Source organism: Protopterus annectens, chromosome 4.part0 (genome assembly GCF_019279795.1).
Source record: "Protopterus annectens isolate FY-2018-M chromosome 4.part0, PAN1.0, whole genome shotgun sequence".
Taxonomy (NCBI): domain Eukaryota; kingdom Metazoa; phylum Chordata; order Ceratodontiformes; family Protopteridae; genus Protopterus; species Protopterus annectens.
Genome location: NC_056733.1, coordinates 1,682,767,938 through 1,682,791,210, shown reverse-complemented (window position 1 = coordinate 1,682,791,210; position 23,273 = coordinate 1,682,767,938).

Sequence of the window (23,273 nt, the reverse complement as noted above, 5' to 3'; positions counted from 1 at the left end):
TGAAAGTAATCCATTTAAGTGTAGTTTTGTCTTAGGAGCTATCAACAGGAGTTTTTTAATTCAATTGAGATTATGAGATGTTTGTTGAAAGAATCTAAATGATATAACTTAAAGGCATTTGTGTTCTACTGGTGTGCTGATTTTAACTTGAATGTTTTGTGCATAAGGTGGTTGTAGTATTTCTGATGTTTGCCCCCCTACCACATGAATAGCAATGGTTTTCAGTGAATTATATGTTGTGTATAGCCAACCCCCTTTTATTGTTGGATGAGTGTCTGCTATCTCAGTTTTCTTAATGCTCTTTGAATGTACTTTTTGAATTGCACTTCTTTTGCAATGCTGTATAACTGTGCTGTGATGGTTTGTTAAACATGTTGCATACCGTTTCCTGTCATTGGTGTCTCCCAAGCCAGTCATAGGTTTATTGTATGCCTGAGGTGTAGCATAGTTTATTCATGGTCATCACTACACTTTTTAATGGTGTAGGTAAATATGTAAGCTTAATACAAACATTGGCAATGACACTGAAACATTTGTTAATGGACAGTTAGGTATGTCTGCCATATACATAATTTCTAGCTATTACATATTGTTTCTGTGCATGTGATTATGCAGTTAGTCAAAGGCTTTTAAATTCCATTTCATTTATATAATGTTGTGATGTTACCCATTAAGTGTACCATTGTTTGCCAATCTTACAATATATTTTAAATAAACATATTTAATTATGGGATGTAAGCATAACATATTATTTGCACATAATGAAAAGTTATAGAGGAAATTTAAATGTCATATTGATAACCTTAACATAAATGAGTGAGGCACACATTTAGTAATGAATAGGGCATTATATTGCTAAGGAGCTTTTTTTAGAATTTCTGATTGATATTATAGTAGTGGTTATTTGTCATCATGGTTGTACAGATGGCCATATTGCTAAAATCTAGTGTTAATATTAACTTACACTGGAACAAGTCTTTGGGAATCGAGCCCCTTGTCTGTGTTGTAGGTCAGAGTAATATGGCATACTTGTCTTGATGCTTACTGATATGTCTCTGTGTTTTGCATGCATACTGAAGGCTATGTCAGTATATCTATCTATATCTATATCTATATCTATCTATATATATATATATATATATATATATATATATATATATATATATGCAACTAATAGAAGCATGTCTAGTAAACTGAGTACTGCAGGCCATGTAATGTACTACGGTAACATAATGACAATGTATGGCTGGCACAATGGCCCATACATGCCCTTCTATTCATATTATTAATATATTAATATCATGACATTTAGAATGTTAGATAATCAAGATAGTGCACTTGTTAATATTGCACTTTTGTATCTTTTGTTATACAAAGAATAAATAAATCTTATGAGCCAGATCTGTTGACCATTACAGTGTCTGGACAAATAAACTGTACTGTGATATAACTTCAAAAGCCATATAGCTATAACACTTGATTTCCTCAAGGGGTCATTTGCATATATCCCATGGGCCTCTAATACTGGAGGTTTAAGGTATCACACAGTGAAAACTCTAGCTTGGCTAGGTTTTTATTGTAGTTTATACTCATTGTTTTGTCTGTGTGACCTTTTTTACTCTTTGGTTTGAATGTTAGTTGGGATATTTTGCAGACATATTAATTGTTATGGACATCAGCTGTGTTTAAAGACCCAGTTTTTCTAATGTATAGACAAACAGTTCTTTTATACTTTGGATGTTGAAACATGCATGTTTATAGCTAGTGGATGTTCATAAGCTATACTGCTAAAACACTGGATGTCCTTAAAGGATCATTTGCATATATCACATCTGCATCTTTTACATAAGGTTTAACATATCATATAGTGAAAACAATAGTTTGGCTAGGTTTTTCTTGTACATTTTACTAAATAAATTGTGTGACCTTTTTTATCTTTTGCTTAATCAATCATTTCACATATTTTGTCTCTTACATTTTGATGTTGCTAGTTGTACATCATATACTCTCTTTCTAGACATGTTTGGCATATGACTGCTATGTATAATACATACCATTTTGTAAACTGTAACACAACATGTAAATTGTGTAAATTTGTATGATGTTTTATTTATTCATCAATTTAAGTTAATACTTGTTATGTACGCATAAGGTTCTTTCCTGTGTTGAATTTTGACAGAGCATGGGAGCCATGATGGCTCACCAATTGAATGGCAAAAATGTGACAAACAACTGCCAGCAGCTGGATTCTCAGGATCAGGATGATGAACAAAACAGGGATGATAATGATGACAACAGACAGGACCTGAATGTGCCATTGTTTCTGTGGCTCAGCATAGAAAGCATCTGCCACCATACCAGGCAGATGATTTTTGGGATTGCATCTTTGATGCAGTGACAGACTTCTTACAGATGCAGATGGGGGACCTGATGGATATCTTCTTTCAGGACATAGTGCTGGCTATGAGAGTTTCCTTCTGTGAGACTGACAGGGAGATTTTTTGTGATGTTCAACTTCATCAAAACAGTCCCTCTGGACCATAACAGAAGTAAATAGGATATGTTACTGTGCAGCTACATTAATAACAGATAAAGTCTTACCACATAAACAAAGGGCAGTAAGGGAAAGGAAGGGGAGAAATCAAATGCCATCATGGAAGTATCTAACAGAGAAAACTATAAAGTAATTAAGACAAGAAGTGTCACTGTTAAAAGAATATGGAATAGGAAACAGATCAACAAAAATACTCAAAAAAGAGGGATGTGATAAAAGCAATGATCAGTATCAGAACACACCATGATATATTGCACACTTTTGCAAATAAACTAACAATATCAGCACAGGCAGAAAAAAATTAGAAGATATGAAGATAAATATAAAGGGAAAGAACAAAATAAGCAATTTACTGATAACCCAAAAAAGGTTTATAGAGAATTGGGAAACAAGGCAAAAGGAATAGAAACATCACAAAAAATAAGAAATAGACACATTTTGCAAAAATATCTAAGATGATCTTGTGGTACATAAAGCTGAATGGATAGAAGAAGTAAAGGGAAAAAAATGAAGTTCAAATGTACAGGATTTAAAATGGGATGAAGTAATGGCCAGAGAAATTGAAACAAAATTAAGAAAAGCTCCTAACTGGAAAATGCCAGGCCAAGATTCAGTACATAACTTTTGGCTAAAAGTATTAACATCTTTACATGAAAATTTGTCGCTGAATAAGAACTATTTATATCTGCACCATAAACAGATGCCAGCCAGGTTAACAACAGGAAAAATGGTAATCCTCCTTAAGAATGGACCTGCAAAATATCCTAAAAACTATTGAACAATAGCTTGCCTTCCAACAATGTATAAACTATACACAGCAATTAATGCCAGCAGAGGTTATAGTCATTTGGAAGAAAACTCAATCATGGCAATAAAACAAAAGGGTAACAAAAGAGAGTCATATGCAACAATAGATCATTTGTTGTTAAATAAAGTCATTATGGAGAATCATATAAAGATAAATAATCTAAATATGGATGGGTAGACTGCAAAAGGCATTTGACAGCACCCCACAGTCATGAATAAAATAAAACTTACAAATGTATAAATTACACCTTGCTTTGATAAATTATATTAAAGTGACCATAAAACAGTGGCAAACCACTTTGCAGCTAAGTCATGACAAAGGGCAAAGTATTATACCAGGGATAACATTTCAAAGGAGGATATTCCAGGGTGACAAAGGGCAAAGTATTATACCAGGGATAAAATTCCAAAGGAGAATATTCCAGGGTGAATCTTTGTCACTGATGCTCTTTTGTCTTGACCTTAACCCATTAAGCTGTCTACTTAACAGATTAGGTCATGGTTATAGTTTGGTTCTCAGAAAACAAAAAAGTGTAAAGACTTTTCATCTTCTTTTTGTGGATGAATTAAAAGTGTACAATTCATCAGATGAGGAATTGGAAGCACAGCTGCAAGTGGTGAAAACTTTCTCAGATGATATTAAATTTTCATTTGGTCTTGATAAATGTGCAAAAAGCAAACTTTAAAAATGGAAAACTGCAGTACCAAGAAAATATCAGTCTTGGACAGAAATGTGATACAAAGGAACTTGAGCAGGAGGGAGTGTATAAATATTTGGAAACTGATCAAGAATCAACAGTAAAGCATGGACATGTGAATAAAATCTAGTAAGGAATATTTTAGAAGACTAAAATTAATACTGAAAATAGCCCTGACATCTAGAAACAAAATCCAAGCTATAAACCAATTACCTCTTTCTGATCTAACTTACAGTTTTGGGGTGACTGACTGGCCCAAAGGGTATTGAGTCAGTTGGACAGGAAAACAAGGAAATGCTTCACATTTATAAAATAATATATAAAAATCATTGTATATCAATATTAAATATTCATAGGTTTATAGGTTCATAGGTTCATACTAGGCTATCTGCCCGAGGGCATTTACAAGCCTAGCCCATAGTTTTGTGGCTTATGCCACCCCTTTAGTATGGGGAACTATACCCATTATTTTGCTGTGCTTCTGTTGAGCAGTGACACTGTTCTGAAATAGATATTTACCTCCTTGAAATTGATTATATGTATAGATCTGCAATTGTAGGACTACATACATATCTGCTAACTTCACAAGATCTAAACATAGAGAAAGTTTTAAAACATGAGGAGAATAAGCTTAAGGTGACTTCCCTATTTAGTTTAGAAGAAGCATAAACAAACCAGAAGTAGATAAAATCAGGCAGCAACTGAATGTGACAAAAAACAAAAGAAAACAAAGAATATAAGGTGAAGGATCAGATGAGAAGGCAAGAAATATGGAGAATGCATAAACAGTTATAAGTACAGAAAACTCCAGGAACAATGTCATGTCAATCAGAATGTAATGTAGGAATGGGCAAGGAGAGGTGAATTTAAACCAAAAGTTGAACGGTTAATATTGGCAGCCCAGTATAATGGACTACGTACACATTGTGTTACACAGGCCATTTAACATGTCAGAGAAACAGACAAATGCAGGTTTTGTAAAACAGAATTGGAAACAGTCACACATCTTGCTGCTTGCTGGGTGTGATATACTAATTGCAGTAGGCCTGTATACTGAAAGACATAATAATGTGGCAAAACTGTTGCATTGTAGATTGTGCAAACATTATAAAACTGAAGTAGCTAAAAAGCATTGGAAACATGAGTGACAAAGCATTATAGAAATAGATGAAGTCTATATCACATGGGATCATGCATTATCAATAGTTCAAAAACTAGATGTGAGAAAACTAGATAAAGTAATATATAAAAAGAAAACAAAAGTAGCACTGATTATTGAAATTGCTACACCAAGTGATTGCAGTGTATGTAAAGAGGGATACAAAGTCATAAAATACCAGGTTTTACTGGCAGAACTGAGGGCAATGTGGAAGAAGGATACCCAGACAGTTCCAAAAATAGTAGGAGCAACGGATCTTATAAAGAAGAATTTACACTCGTACTTCGATATGCTACCGATACATGTAACTCCATATGAAGTCCAGAAGGAGTCAGTTCTGGGCACATTGAGGGTGCTATGAAGAACACTTTTGGCTAACATCAAAGACTGAAAGAAGACTAATTTCATGAACTTTAATCATACTTTGATTTATGAATGGGGTTATTAATGTCATGGAATTAGAAACCCACAAGGCTTGTAGAAATTAAACTGACAGGACTGTAAGTATAGTATGTGTGATGCCCTGCTGTAATGCTAACACCATTATATTTTCCATATTCAAATATTTGCAGGCTAGGCACAACTGTGCAGACATCCCATATTACTATGATGCTTTTCTGACATATGACACAATGTACACTGTAGATATCATATCATATGTGGCTTTGTCTTAATGCTACAGTATGGCATATATTACCAAATGACACATGCCTTATCATTATTATTTACATGATTGTGCTGTCATTTTTGCATACATTGCTCCGTATGAGGTGCTGCTTCTTCTGCTAGAGAGAGAGAGAGTGTGTGCATGTGTGTGTGTGTGTGTGTGTGTGTGTGTGTGTGTGTGTGTGTGTGTGTGTGTGTGCGTGTGTGTTTACTTCTATGCATGCAGTGCAACATAATATTATTATATCCAGTAGACTCAGGCCCTGTATGTGACAGCTATTACTGTTGCAGTTAGCATAATGTGACTGGGACACAAATGTTCTGCTTGTGTTGTTCCTGCATATCCTTATTAAAGATGACAGCAACTCACAAACTGCATTATTTCACTTCTTCTCACATAACACAGTGAGACTGGCCAAGTGTATTTATTTGCACATGTTATCCATGTGTATGCATTGCATCCATTTGTGTATTGGTTGTTGCTGTCTTATGTCTGTTCAACAACATGACATGTCCTTAATTTTGTAATTTGTGTAACATTCTTGGGTTATGCTGCCCCTCTGGTAGAGTGACCTTGTGTGTGGCATGTATTGGCAAATATTTTGCCATGTTGTTTAAGAGTACTACGTAGGAGAATGTGTCCTTGACATACTGTATTGACTTTCAATTATACCTAAATGAATATACAAAGGAAATGCTTTGTTTAGTATAATTCATGAGTCTCTTGTTTGTCGATATCTTACTTATGTCAATAGCTACTCTTTCTGATAATAGCTTATATTAAGTCATGCATACACAGATTTGCGTACGTCTGTGTGTATGTATTTGTAGTATATATGCACTGATTTACATGGATGTACATGTGTATGGCCATAATATGATTGACACGTAACTGCCCTTGTAATATGTGGCTAGTTACATGCACTTATTCCATTTTTATGTGCTGTACTTATGTGCACAGGACTGTCCATTGATCAGTCGTACATATGTACAGTGATATGTATATCAATAATGATGATTGTGTCACCTGTTGTATTATGTCTGCATGGCAGTATATATGTGACATGATACTCTAAAGTACTTTTTTATGTAACTATGCCATTTGCTATTTAATTGTTGCACAATACTGTGTTGCTTGTGTAATTTGTAAACAGACATGTTTGTAGCCATCCCCCGTGCAATGTGCCCATGTGTCATATGTTGACTATTTGCTTCAATGAAGCTTTTGAGGTCTCCCTGTCCATCTTGTGTTGTTGATGCATGCATGCATGCATGCATGCATGTGCATTGTGTCTTCTTAGGGTTGCCCTGATTTGTTCTGTGCCTGCTTTCTCTTGCATTTCCTCATTGATGTGGGCATGTGTTGTCCATCTCCCATATTCTTTCTTCCTTATAGCTTCAACCTACATGTTTTACATATATATTACATATGTTATGCGCATGTTTACCTTTCTGCATGGTATCATCATTTTAATATAGGTGTACTGGTACAATATTAACTTGTACCACCATTTTGGTTATCCGGGTTCCTATTACATCCTCGAACATTTAGGTTGTCAAATGCCTAAATGTTGACACCTAAATGTCAGATGCTCAAAACTGTGACTGGCCAATTACGCAAATTTTTTCCCATGGAAAAAAATTTGCTTGGCCGTCATCGGGGATTTGCCCTTGCCCCCGATGTAGAGCCATCTAGGAGTTGGTATATTTAGTTGGGGGGTGGATGCACTGACTCCCACATCAGGGGGTGTGGGGGGTGAAGCCTCCCACTTGGTTAGGGTTGTAAAGTATGTTCTTTTTTTTGTTGGCCACGCAAATTTTTTCACGGAGAAAAAATTTGTATAATTGGCCGATCACAGTTTTGAGTGTTTGACATTTAGGTGTCGAGGTTTAGGCATTCAACAACCTAAATTCTCAACGTTCTAATATAGACCCAGGTATCCTACACAAGCAAGGCATATGTACATGAGGTTGTGGCAATTGAGTAGATTCCAACAGTGTTTATGTTGTACCTTTGTGTTGTGTATTACACAGGGATTTAAATGCTGCCTGCCTATGCAAAGCCTTGCATTTCCTAACTTTCATTAATCATATAGGCATCACAGTTTACCTTATATTCCATGACATTGTTGCAGGTATACTGTATGTGATGAACCTTCATTCTGTATGGATTATGCTACTTCATCACATGTCACACATATACATTGTATAGCAGTCAACTTATCTGGGATGCCTCTGGCATGGCATGTGTCTTTGACATATGGATCTCATTTCTCCTGTGTTTGTGGTCTGTGTACTTATTTGTTAATTACACCACAGCATTAATGTTTTGCTTAAGTACTACTGCTTGGTACTGTGCTTGGTTGTTTGCCTTTCACATTCAGGGTTAGAGGTTCTAGTCTGCTCTTGCCTGTATTTGCTCATCCATGCTGTTTCTCGGCTCACACTTCACTGTTGATAGCCTTGTATATGACTGTATTTGATAGCCATCATGCATTAAAATGATGACATTCCCCATTTAGTGTTCTTTAACACACAGCAGTTTCTCAATAGCTCCCTGTGATGAAAGACACACTAGTTATATTTTAAATGTACCCCGGGGATCACTGAAGTGGCTCTGCTGGACAGAGGGACAGGGAACTAATGGCTCTGCTGGACCAAGGCACAAGGAAGTAATCTAAGGGGGTGGGGAAAGCCAACACATTCTGGATAGGCTTATTGATGGCCTCGGGCAGATAGCCTAGTACTTACCTACCTATCTACCATCAGTCATGCTCATTATGGTATGACTGTCACAGAGTTTGCAACATCTTAGCAATGATTTGTTCATTGGTACATATATATTCTTGTGTTGTACCAAGGCTGGTATGCGTATCTACCATGTTGTTAATTTTCCTTCACCCATGTTGTATAGTCTGCATGCTTGCTGCCTGTGTATCTTTCCTCTCCTTCATGCATATTTCCAACCTTTGTCATATCTTGTGATATATGTATGCACTTGCTCTTTTGCCCTCATCTTCTTTTTGCCTTTTCCATTCCATATTTTCTACAAAAAAATGGGGCCTATTTCCACCAAATAAATAAATAAATCTCATGCCCTTCTGACCTTATTCCATCATACCTCTTGTGTGTCCCTCTTCTTTACCTTCACCACATATCTACATTTCTATCACTCAGTTTCCCTGGGTGTAACTGTTACTTGTATTTCTCATGTGTCCTGCACCTATATTGTTAGCTAATGACAGTCATGGCAATATGGCCATGATTGCCCTTTACCTCAATTATTTTTTTTATTTGAACTTTTGTGGATTATGTCAGATTCTACAAATTATGATGAGTGTATTTATATATGTCTACCTATATATTATGGAGATATCACTAATTGTTTGCAGATATTTGTCACTTTTCAAACATAATGACAGATGTACATTTGCCTTCATTTAGTACTTTGCACCTATTACTGAAAGTTCCATTGAGGCAGTGTACCTTCCATATATGTGACTGGTAGTGCACATATATATCTTACTTTATGAATGGGTTTTGCTGGAAAACAGCTTTGACATGACTGATTGTGATTGTGCTGACATCAATGCTTTATCCTTATGTATTCTCTGTAGACTGGGTCATCGTTGCATTACTTGTTAGCTACAATTCTTATGCAGATCTCAAAGCCATCCACTGGATTCGACAAATTTTATGGAATAAGACTCTGTGTTTGCACAGATATTTCTATATCCATACAAGATTTGAAAAAGTGTCCTGTAGCCATAACACATATAATCTGGAGTTGTGACAGTTTAGAAGGAGGTTCTTGAGAGCATATATTTTAGGAATGTATGGAGCTGTTTCATTTCAAAAATGACTTAAATAATATGCTAAATTTTATACTTGGAAGATAATTTAATCTCAGTTTAAAGATTTTGTTTTTTTTTATTAAGATGTTGAAAATAAAATCAATTAAAGAGATGAAAGCATTGTTATCTTTAGGACTGATAATGGCTAAGAAACTATAATGTGAATATGGAAAACTACAGACAAACCATTAAAAATAGAAGTGAATGATTGCAGATAATAAAATTCTGGAACTTAGAGAACTATAAGAGGTCAGAAACTGAACTCTCCACTTACACACAAACAGACACACATGCACACACACACACATACACACACACACACACACACACACACACACACACACACACACACACACACACACACACACACACACACACACAAAATAGGATGCATGAGTCTCAATAATGGAAACTGAGCTTGAAGAGAATGTTGATGTGGAATAAAGTCCTAAGATATATGTCTGACTAAGAAATTTGACATCAGTACTAGGTGAGAAGGTACTTGTCCAGTTGTTAAGATTTGGCATATAGTGGAAATAAAACAATATGGGCACTAGTTAATTCCTGGCCTCAAATTATATTGTAAATAGTTAATTTGTGTGTTTAACTGTTTTATTTAATTAGTAATGGCAAACCACACTTGAGATTAAAACTACACAGTACAGTTGATTCTAATTTCATTTACATGCATAATAATGGCAAGCAATTGAAAGGTGAATATAAGCACCGATTGTCTGATAACAAGCTAGCGTATTTTTATTTTATAAAAGGGTCTACCTGAGAATATCTATAGCTGATATCTCTGAAGACAGATTCATCAAGATGACATCTACAAAAACCCTCTTTATAAACAGACCAGATTAGAGCAATCCTTTCCACGGTAAGTAACCTGTTTGCAGTGAAGCATTGCCCTTTCCCAAACTGTAGTGCAATCTTGGAGTTGGTATATTTATTTTGGGGGGGGTGCAGCCCCCACATTGGGGTGTGCAAGGGCCTAGTCCCCTACCTGGGTGGGTTTTGAGTGTTCTAGTGTTGTTTTTTGTGTATTTGGGAGACTTAGTACTTACCCTGGGAAGGATTTTGTTCATCCAGTCTGTTGATGAAGTGGGTTTTCGTGGATGTTGTCTCAATTAATCCGTCCTCGGTGATGTTGGCTTTCTATATTATCAGGTAGAACCGTATAAACATATAACTATAAAATGGTTGTAAGAGAAATCATTGACAAAATAAGAAGTGCAGCATGCTTCAGGATTGCATGGTATGTAAAATGAAAATTCATTAATTGATAAAGCATTTACATTGCTTAAAAAAGAAAACTTAGGATGTCACAATTCAAAAAGAGACACCCCAAGGTGATGCCTTGCCCAAATTTTCCCTAGTAATATAAATCTTACCTCAGGTCTCCCCTGAAAAAAGGCTTCTAACCTAGTGGAACTAATCTAAAACAGTAGTAAAGCAGTACATGAATTGATAATAAACAGCAATTTAGTGCACAAAATATTGCATCAAATATAGCATGTCTTCAGAACATACCATGGGTTGAAACTGCATTCACCAAACTTGTTAAATTCACGTCTACTTCATTATTTAAGATAGTGATGGCAAACCTTTTGGGCAACGTGTACCAAAAATTTGGAAAAAGCCCATTGTGACTCTGCTGGTGTGGCACCCCCCCCCCCCCGAGCAAAAGAAACAATCTTTACATATTCATTTATTTAAAAACATACAGTCCAATCATGTGTGCAGCTGTGTATTATACAAGTAAAAGAAAAATCAGTGACTTACAATAGGAAAATTATATGCTCAGTGATAACTGGGCTTAAAATAGTGTACCAAAAAGTTACCCTGCTTGTAATAGTAATTTTGAATTGAACTGAAAACATATGGAACACACTGCATTTTATTTGATTATCAAGTAATTCCTTTTTTGTTGCTGAGTTTTAATAGATAAGTGCAGGGTCACATATCTCTTGTATTTTTGTTCATTCAGTTTCTTTGTAACTTGGGTGTTGGTGAATGCTGATGTGCCACCCAAAATGTCATGGTGTGTCACCTTTAACACACTCATCATAGACTTGTCATCACTGACATAAGACTATAATTTTAACTTTGGACTTCAAAGCATTCAACTTTGTGGTTGACTCACTTTAGGTACAATGGTTAAGTAAAGAAAATGAGACTCAGTTTACAATTGGTATGCTAGCTTTAGAACTACTTAACTAGTAAAAGAGATATTGATGTTAGCAATACTGCACATCCCCTGTAGGGTAATGCAGTGATCCACTCTCAGAGCTCTTCTATTTACAAATAACATTCAAGAACGCTATGGTGATATCTTCCTTATATATGACAATGATCCATCAAGTTTACCTCATTGTTCTTAGAATAATCTGTGCCTTATGAGGGTACATGAAATAGATACAAATCACCTATTAGACTGGCTTAGAGAGAGAGAGAAGATATATATATATATATATATATATATATATATATATATATATATATATATATAATTGGTTCCTATCAGCATCTCGAATGCTGACAATATCGAATCTGATATTGTTGCAGCGAGAATACCGAAAGTGCAGAACGTGGAATGGGTAAATAGAAATCTCCGTAATGGGAGATTTCCATTTATCTCAATGTAGTGCGGTCTTGGAGTTGGTATATTTAAGTAGCGGCAAGCCCCCCTGCCTACACCATTTATTTATTTATTTATTTTTTATCAGCATTCGAAAATTGGATAGTTCGATCATGTCAGTTTGACATTTAGTGATTCGAACTATTCATGTTTCGAAATGCTGATATAGATGCTATCTAACTGATTGCTCTAGCATCCAATGCGGTTAAGGTAATCCCAGAATCATGTTCTACATATATCACTTGTAACATAAGTGACCAAAAATCCATTAACACCTTTGAGTTTCTTCATTTCCTTTTTTTGCCGCGGTTCTTGAAGGACACACCATCTTTTTGTTTTTACTTCTCAAATCTCACATTTTTTTCATAAAATAATTTGTCTCAGGCTTTGTAAAATAAAAATAACAGTTAACACTTTCATTATTAGCTTTTGTTGTTACCTACCATCTACAGTTTTACTTTCTGAGTCCGTACCTTGCTGAGGCCAGTATAATGCTGCCAAGCACATACAGAAAGTAATGTGAAACTTTTTGAAATACTCAATTGCTGGGAAATCCTTATATGAAGAACAGGTATGAACTATGCTGTAACACTGCATAAACAAAGAAGTCAGTGCTCTTATTTGTGGCCAATGATGCACTGATGTCAGGCATGTAACTGCGAAATTTAAGAATATTATGTAAATCAGAATTAGTTTTTCATATGATTTTTCAGCTCTGTGAAATGTTAATTGTCATGGATTTATGAGGAGAGCTTCCAGACTTATGAAAACTTTGACCCTATGCAAAACATGCCGGGAAAGAAGATCCATAAAATTACTAGGACTCGTTTGAATACTCAACAAAGTCCTGTAATTTGTCTACTATGTACTGAAAAAATATTTAGTTATTTATTTGTTTATTTATGTGTTTAATTACATTATTTATTTACAGTTTAGTTACCGGCATAGAGCACTGATCACAGAATGACCAGCTGTGTGCTCAGCATTTATTACAATCATATTGTAAAAACAAAATGCTATAAACAAAAATATCAAATATCAATAAAAGTATAATAGTACAGATGTGACAAAAATACAAAGGCATGAATGCAAAAGCACAGTAAATGATACACAAAGACATCGCAGTGCAGTGACAATTGATGTAGTGACAGAAGGTAACAAGTTCCACTTGGTTTTAAAGGATTGTGCTACTGACATTACCTACCATCTACAGTTTTACTTTCTGAGTCCGTACCTTGCTGAGGCCAGTATAATGCTGCCAAGCACATACAGAAAGTAATGTGAAACTTTTTGAAATACTCAATTGCTGGGAAATCCTTATATGAAGAACAGGTATGAACTATGCTGTAACACTGCATAAACAAAGAAGTCAGTGCTCTTATTTGTGGCCAATGATGCACTGATGTCAGGCATGTAACTGCGAAATTTAAGAATATTATGTAAATCAGAATTAGTTTTTCATATGATTTTTCAGCTCTGTGAAATGTTAATTGTCATGGATTTATGAGGAGAGCTTCCAGACTTATGAAAACTTTGACCCTATGCAAAACATGCCGGGAAAGAAGATCCATAAAATTACTAGGACTCGTTTGAATACTCAACAAAGTCCTGTAATTTGTCTACTATGTACTGAAAAAATATTTAGTTATTTATTTGTTTATTTATGTGTTTAATTACATTATTTATTTACAGTTTAGTTACCGGCATAGAGCACTGATCACAGAATGACCAGCTGTGTGCTCAGCATTTATTACAATCATATTGTAAAAACAAAATGCTATAAACAAAAATATCAAATATCAATAAAAGTATAATAGTACAGATGTGACAAAAATACAAAGGCATGAATGCAAAAGCACAGTAAATGATACACAAAGACATCGCAGTGCAGTGACAATTGATGTAGTGACAGAAGGTAACAAGTTCCACTTGGTTTTAAAGGATTGTGCTACTGACATCCAACAACTTACTCCTGGAGGAAAAAGATGGTCTGTCAACTGACATAATGTTTAAATACGCATCACATAGGGTAGTACTCATAGTCATTAGGCTTTCCCTGCTGTACAAGAATGAGTGCAGCAAAACTGTGATTCTTAGAGTCCACTTATGCTAACACGCAATGGCCAGGAATGAGCTTAAACAAATGAAGTGATAATGAGATTTAAATGAGGATGATATAAAACAGCATATGCTAATGAAGTATTCGCTCACCGATTAATGATTCATAGTGGAATTTTCTCACTCTTCTGTGCCATCCACAGTTATGTTATTTAAAGAAGTCTCTCCAATTGTATATACTTTGCAATTCACAAAAATGCTGTCACTTGCAGTTAATCTTGTTATTTCCAGGTGTGAGTTGCTTGTCTTGGCCAAGCCATAACTGTTGCCAAGAAGGTGCAGATATAGGCAGAGAATAACTCATTACAACTTTGATAATCATGAGATACTTGATAAGTTCAGAGTGGACAGGGACATTATAAGGATCTTAGTGAGTACTTATGACCCCATAGGGGTATTAGAGGAATACATGGGCTTCATCCAACCATCCATCCATCAATCTACAATTCCCCTTTTCTCATTTTTTGCAGATGAGGTTGGGGTGTCACTTCAACAGTGATGATCACCCAGAGCTAAGGTTCATGCCACCGGGTGGCCAGGCCTGCCATATCCATGTGAATACTAAGGTATGTATAGGTCTCACTGTACTTGCCACTGGGACATTTCAGACATAGACTGGGGTACTTTGGACATCTCAGAGACTTTTGCCTCAAGGATACTGCAGCAGTTCCTGGATATACTCTTGGCATGTGTAGATCAGTAAGTACATCTTTTTCTCGGTATCACTTCAGGATAGCGCAAGGACTACATGTGCTTTTTATGGGGTGACACATTTCCCTGAGGTACTCAGTGTGATAAATTGCACACGTGTTGCAACTGATGGCTCTTTCTTGTCCACTGGAGGGAGAGGTACTTCAATATGAAGGGCTACCATTCCATCAGTTGCTGGATAGTGTGGGTTGCATGGGGGTGCATCACCAACATCTCTGCCCAGCTTCTTGGCAGAACACATGATTCCCATATCTGGCACACTAACTCACTCTACCACATTTTCCTGCATGGTAGATGTCCAGTGGTCAGCTTGTTGGTAAATTGAAAAACATTTTCTTCTTTTATTTCTACTGTATTTAAGTAGTTATTTGTGGTAAAATGTACTGCTGAAAATTAAACCTTTATTCTTCAGTTTTACCCCTTCTCTCTCTCACTCTTTCTCTCTGTTTTTTTTTTTTTTTTTTTTTTTTTTGGGTGATGTTGGATGCCCATTGGAGTCATGGCTCATATCTGCAGTGAGAAATCCAAATGGAGCTGCAGAAGACACCTACAACATATTTCTGTGCCAGACCGGTATTATCAACAAGAGGATTTTTGGCCTCCTGTACAGTTGCCTGGATGAGTCTGTGAGTGCTCTTCATTATGGCCCATTTAATGTGGACAGGATATTTACTGCATGTTGCATTCTGCACAACATGATCATGCACCAGTCTGGTGGTTAAGTGACTCATGCTGAAATGCAATTCCTATTTCCAGTCCCACTACAACTAGTAATGACCAGCTGGCAACAGTATTAAATTACCTCATGAGCAGGCTCATGCACAGCATACAACTGTGCAGAAAAACAGGTGATATCTAGTTCAGCATTGTGGACCATATCAGGTTAGTGGTTCTTTTCTTCTAAAAAAACACTTAAAGCTTGACTGGTACATGCAGTGATAGCTATTGATTATGCTGTGTAGTACATGTTCTGCTGTCAATGTTCATCGAACATTTCTTTTCATCTTTAAATAATATTTTTTTACTTCAAAATAGTTCCTTATGTTATAACCTTTAAAATTCATGCTTGGGTGCTCACTGACAGTTGTCTAGTGATGTTGTAAGGCACCATATAAGTAATAATCACATTTTTATCTGTTTTATACATTAAATCTTGGTGTTGTGATTTATCTAAGTATGCATGTACTGAACGTCGTCAAATGGTACAATTAATACAATTAGTATTTAACAGAGTTTTATAACACATATTTGAATAAAACACATTTTTATATATTATGCAATGTTTTATCAGTTACATGTCGGTTGAATTACTTCACATCAGATTATTTTTTTTATGTCATACACAAACATGTGTGACTTCAGAGTCAAAATGTATAATAATTTGTACAGTGGTGAGAGTGAAGTGGCAGCAGTGTTTGTTTACATGGGAAGGGACTCATTTTAATCTGTAATTTTCTCATTAATGCATTTCCTTGAAAACTTGTATCTCACTACCTTTAAGTTTTATATAACTGCCAACTGTATTGGTATTGATGACTGCAAACTTATGTTATGACATAGTTCCTTCCACAGCTCTCTGAGGTTTTAAGCAGTGTCATTACATCAGCAAAAAGCATACAGTTGAAAAGTGTCCTAAGCATGCCCCTCCTTTTTAATATCGTATTCTCTTTCGAGGTAAACATTGACCTGTGTTTGTAAAGGTCAAATTTTAAGTTTCAGAAACATCACTCTTCAATCACACTAAGTCAAGGTGAAATGTGTCATACCTATCTCCTAAAGATAGACTAGATCATAGTGGAAGTGATTTTGAAGAAGGGCTAACAACGTCATGGGACATTTGATGCTTGGCAGCCAAGGCTTTATGTTTTTCCAGGGGTAGTTGTAACTCATTTCTGTGCCTGACTTCCCATTGTAAAGTGTCGATATGGACAATGTTACCTATGAATTCCTGCCATCATCCATAAGGTGTTTATCTGAGTTTGGAGCAATTAGTGTAGAGGTGGATGGTTTCTCTTTCTGTCTAAGTTTGTTTGTGTCTTTCGGCTTTTCCTGGTTAGTGGTCACCACAGTTGAACTCCAGTCCGCTAATGATTGGCAGTAGATTTTTACATGCTGACTTGCCAGCTCTGACGCACAACCTTCAACGAAGGTATGCTCATTCACGCATGTCGCCACACAGAAGACGCTCTAGCTGAGAATCGAACAGGACATCTTACTGTGAGGTGACAATGCTACCACAGCACCAACACTGCAGTGAGTGCAATATCAGTATGTGCTTGACTTTGTGATGCATTGTCACTTCCTGCGGAGTTACTTACATTGTGGGCTGTGAGATCATGCTATTACACTTGGGGACTACATGCCACTTTCCTCAGGCTACCTCATAAATATAACTATGTTATCATCTTCATTTTCAAAAGCCATTCTCCTGCTAATATCCTACAAATTTATTTGTATAGTAGAATTCTTTATTTCTGCTGCTGACCTGTAAAAATTATTTAAAAATATTACTAATAAATAAGCAATATAAACTAGTGTATGCTTATTAAGGAGTATGGGAGACACTTACCATGCACACTGCCTTCATTGCCATTCTGTGTAGAAGTGGAAGGTTCAACTATTAATAGTAATTGTCATATGTTTAATGAAATAATTCCTTGTCATCATTCAGTTCTTTATATAAATATCTGTTACTGTTTTTAAACCAAACGTCCTGAGAAGATGAGTGTTCCTACTGCAGATGTTGGTAATAATCAGCATCAACATATCCTCTAATTATTCCAGTGTCATCACCTTCTGTGTCATAGACACCCCATTGGTGAAGAGGAGTCATTCTTCAACTGGTGTTAATGGAATAATTGTTGGAGGTCACCAGTACTGGTACAAGCAATTGCATTCTGCCTCACCTTGCTTCTAGCACATCCTGCCATATAAGTTGCCCACTTCTTGCACTGTGTTAATGTGAAGTTTCTGCCACGCACTGCATTAATGTCCAGAGCAACTTGATTCCAGACTTTTGTCCCCTATGCTTATTTGGATCCCCTTTACCAAAAAGACATTTACCATATGACCTAAGTGTTGCCACTAGAATGAACTTTTACTCATTTATTTATTTATTTATTTAGTTAGTTATATTTGTTTACCAGGGTAGTGAACTGAACAATATTAACCAATTTCACACAGTACAGGTGAAATGTAAAACATTTCACAAACAAAAAAATGCAGAAATTTTAGCAATTACAGACTATTTCAGACTAATTACATGGAAAAAAACTGTGCATATGCATTCCAGTAAACAAGCGCAGAACAATGTACATTCAAGCCGTGTGTAATGTACAATACATACATTACATTCAAAAGTGAGTCAATCTGCAATGAATCTTGAGATAAGAAAAGAAATTCAGGAAGGAGATAGGTTAGGTGATATGTCCTGTGTTGAAGCAGGAGCATTTGGCTAGGATAAAGAAGTACGTTTCAAGTTGCATTCTAAATTAGGAATAAGTGTTAATTGCCTTAATGTCAGTGGGGAGAGCTTGCCAAAGAGCAGGTGTCTGAGAGGAAAAAGCATGTACAGTGCTGCGGAGTTGTTTTCTAGGACTAATGAAAGTTGGTGTGGCTTGTAAGTAGTGTCTCAGGTTGTATGATTTGGATTTTTCATAAAATCTAGCTGCAAGGGGATAAATGTGTGGAGTTGGAGTAGTTTGTAGAGTTAGGATCCTAAATGTAGGCTAGATCTTTGATTTCTTGGGTAACCATTTGATTATTCTAGAGTGATATAGTGATGCTGACAGAATGGTGAGTTTGTAATGAATTGACAGACACTGTTAGAAATACTCTGGAATGTGGCAATGCTTTTTTTTTTCTTGGAGGAAGAAGGAAAGATTGGGAGTCCATATTCAAGTTAAGACAGGAGAACTCCTTTGACAATGTCTACTCTGGCTTGTTAGGATAGAAATGGGGAGATTGTCTTGGCCCAGAAGAAGAGGGAGCTTATTTTAGGTCTCACTTTGTCTATGTGTAAATGAAAGTTTAGTGACTTATCAGGCCATATTCCTGGGGATTTGAAGGTGGAAGTTGTCTCTATGGCATGGTTGTGTAGGTCAAAGTTAGCTAAAGAGGCAGGTGCTGGTGAAATTTTTGGGGAGTTCCAGAAAACATAGTTTTGATCTTGTTGGGGTTGAAAAGGGGTCTACTTCATGTTGTTGAAGGCCGACACTAGCAAAGCTGATATTGTTGGCACCAGATTAGCGAAAGCAAAAAACATCGAACGTTTAAACGTAAATCTCTATAAGGGGAGATTTCCATTTAGTTCAATGTAGTGTGGTCTCGGAGTTGGTATATTTAAGTAGGGGGTGTGTGGGAGGATGCAGTCCCCCACATGGGGGCACAGGGGGGGATTGCTTGCAAAAGTAAGTTTTTATTTATTTTTGTTTTTAGGCATTTTTTTATCTTTCGATGTTTCGGAGTTCGATGATATGGTGTCAGCCATATCAGATTAGATATTCTGAAACTTTGATAAGATGTTATAGACGCAGTTGAGAAGTACTTTATGGTTTATGAACTCATGTAACCCTGACTGGAGTTGGCACTGAATGTTGATGTAAGAATGACCTGATTGCTAAATGACCATGTCATCAGCACAAAGAATAATTGGGAAATGGGGGAGATCATAAGGATGTTTATTAATGAATATGGAGAAGAGAAGGGGGTAAGAATGGATCCGTGGTGCACCTTTGGTAATAGGTGCAGATTTTGATTGTCTTTCACTGAGGCAGTTTTTAAATGATGGAGCAGCATCTAAACTGTTACCAGTTTAGTTTGTTTTAGAGAAGGTAGTGGTCAATGAGGTCAAATGCCTTTGTCAGTTTATAAATAAGGTGCCTGTAAGGTGGCTACTATCAGAGTTTAGCAGGATGTTATCAGTTAGAGACCAAAGTGTAGCCATGGTACTTTTTCCAGACAAGAATCCATGTTGTTTGGTGGAGAACAGATGGTACTACAGGACATAGTGGGAAAACTGAGTGTAGACTATCTTTTTAAGAAGTTTGCATAAAATTGGGATGATGGATATTGAGCAGAAGTGAGAGGTTATTTTGAGCTGGCTTGCTCTGTGAGGGCTTTAATTTGAGCAGTGCTACCAATCTGTGGCATGATGTTTTGTATGTGACATGGGTATATATGGGTGAGAGGAAGACATAGATGTTCCTTGCAGTGATATATGAACCAGGGGTTTATCTTGTCAAATCCAGGAAGGGTGTCAGTGGAAATATTTTCAAGTATAATAGAGACTTTTTTGGGACATAGAAATTTGAAGTGGAAGAGGGGGAAGAATGTTGGGAGGGTGGGCAATATATGATCTGTGGGAGGTATGGAGTTTATTGATGGGAGACTGGTAAAATCTTTAAGGAAATCCTCTAGAGAAGGTTCTGCTGTAACACACTGACTGGTGTTTGTAAACTGGGTATCTTGAGGAGGTTGTTTTTCTGTAAGTTGGTTAACCTCTTTCTGAAAGTGTTTGGGGGAATGTAAGAGGGTAATTTGTTTCTTTGTTTGGAGATTTGTTTTTGTGCCTTGTAATGGTCTTCTTAGCTAGATTATTCAAGACTATAATGGGGGTGCAGTTATCAATTCTGGGGGTCGGTTTCCATTTCTGCCCTGATTCATCCCTTACAGTTAAAAGTGGATGAAGTTCAGTGGATAGCCATTACGTTTTGGTGGGTTTATAAAGCCTGTGGATAAGAGGGAAGAATTTGTCTTTCACCTGGAGAGGAAAGTTGGTCAGGCTTGCAGTTGCCATATTAGGGTCATGTAAGGAGATTACATGGTTTCAGTTTTGAGTTTTTGTATATTTGTGATACTCTGGTTTCAAGGCTGAAGTTGTACTTTCTCTTTCTTGATCCCTTCTTTTGCATTATTACTGCACATGAAAAAAAGCCACAGTCATAAAGAAAAAAAACTTCTGATGTAATCATAAGTCAGACAACAAAATAATGACCATGCGTGCCTTCCATCCTCGTAAAACAAAGTTAATATAAACCCTGTAATTATATACACATGCAAAATCTCAGTCCACCCTAGTAAAGCTGTGCCATACTAATGTCTGCAGTATCATAAATACATTCAGAACACAAAAGTAACCACTTTGTTAACTTTGTTCACAGGTAAGTACTAGGATAGCTGCCCCTAGGGGCTATTTTAATTTTAGCCAGTTTCCCTTTTTGTGTTCAAATTAACCTATGTCATTTGGTTAGAGATTGATGTTGCCCATCCCAAGGCTGATAATTATATCTGAACCCCTAATGAGAATAACTGAGATCATACCATAGATAACTCTTTTAACAGATTCATCCTTCCCCTAGCCCCTACCACTGTCTTGTATTCTTAAAACTGTCATTTTTCATTCTTCAGTGACATCCAAAAATCTTCAACTAGTCACACATGTATTTAGCCAACAGTGCATCCTTACTACATCAGCACTTCATAATTAAAACACGTATGTATGCACAATCACTAAAATGACCCCAGAGTAAATGATTTTATCAGTGATCTCTAATCATTTCCCATTGTTGCTGTAAAGATTTTCCACTTCAAATAATAAGTTTGCATTATTCACTAAAGCCATGATAATAGGCTATCATATCAATTTAAAAAAAGTCTTCAAGGTAGCTCACTAATTTTACATCATTTTGAAATGTTTTATATTACATTTCCATATTATTATTTTTATCTTACTTTATGATGTTCACAGTTTTCAAGACACATTTATTTATTTATATTTATTTATTGATATTTATTTATTATTTGTCATTGTTGACTGCGAAAAGTCCAGCTGGGTAAAACCCATTTTCAGCAGAGGCCCTGGGAGAAAAACTCCACATTTGAGTTACACGTTGTATATTTATAATAGCAGGATAAAACATCTATACATGAGCTTACATATATGATTTTGTTACCATTTTTAAGTATTTCTTACAAGAACATAGCACATTAACACAAAAAAACAAGAGAGACATTAATATAAAGTGGCTTACTATCGAATAGAGAATTAAAACACAATAACAATTAATGTATTTATAGCATGATGGCTGCATGAAAAAGATCAAACTGGGGTATTTTTGAGTTTAGTAATAATTTACAGACAGGCAAGAAGAATGTTGCATAAAATGGTAAGAGAGATATGAAAGTAGAAGTTATGGAAATGAGCAGGAAGATAAATGGACAGAAGAGGAATTATAGTTAGTGGTGGGGTGTGAGAGAAGGAGAAAAATTTAGAGTTTAGGGAGTAAGTGCAGTATGAGGAGGATTGCTAAGGAACAAAAAGACTGGGAAGCAAAGTGGCTGTAAGAGTTGGAGAAAAGTAATCTGACCAAGGCTACCCAAGTGAGCAGGAAGAATAGAGCCATCTTTAGCATAGGTGCTGTTTAAGCAAACTTTTCAAACTATTTAAGTTTTCTATCTGTTTTTATTGTGCAGGGATTTCATTCCGGAATTCTGACATATAATGAGACTAGAAAGAGTCTCCATCAGTGTTGAATGTCTTACTGATACATAGCAAAAGTTCATTGCAGGAGACAGGGTCTTTAGTGGGTGAATAGTACAGTATAGAATTTTGTAACGCTGGGCATTTGTCTGGAGAGTACAATAGGTTGTGGCAATGATTAACTGTGAGTATGTCAACTGGTGTGGGAGTTCATAGGTTCTTAGGTTCACAGGTGTTTACTTGGCTAACGACCATGAAGGCCTTTTTAAACTTAGCCATGCTTCTGAAATCTTTGACGAGTTCTGATACCCTTGATAAGTGTAAGCATGGGCCTGGGAGATGAACCATTTACAGGTTACCTGTTTGCATCAGAGACATAGGTGCCAAACCAGGGATGAATTTCCAGTTTCCCATCTAATTGTCCAAATTGCACTTGAATTGGATTAGGGAGGAACTCTGTTTCACATGGATGGGGAGCCTGTTCCATAGACGGGGTAGTCTCTGGGATGCATACCCATCTCTCCAGCAGGTCCTATTTATATCACAGGCAAGGTTTAAGTCTTTAGAATGGGTAATTCTGGTACT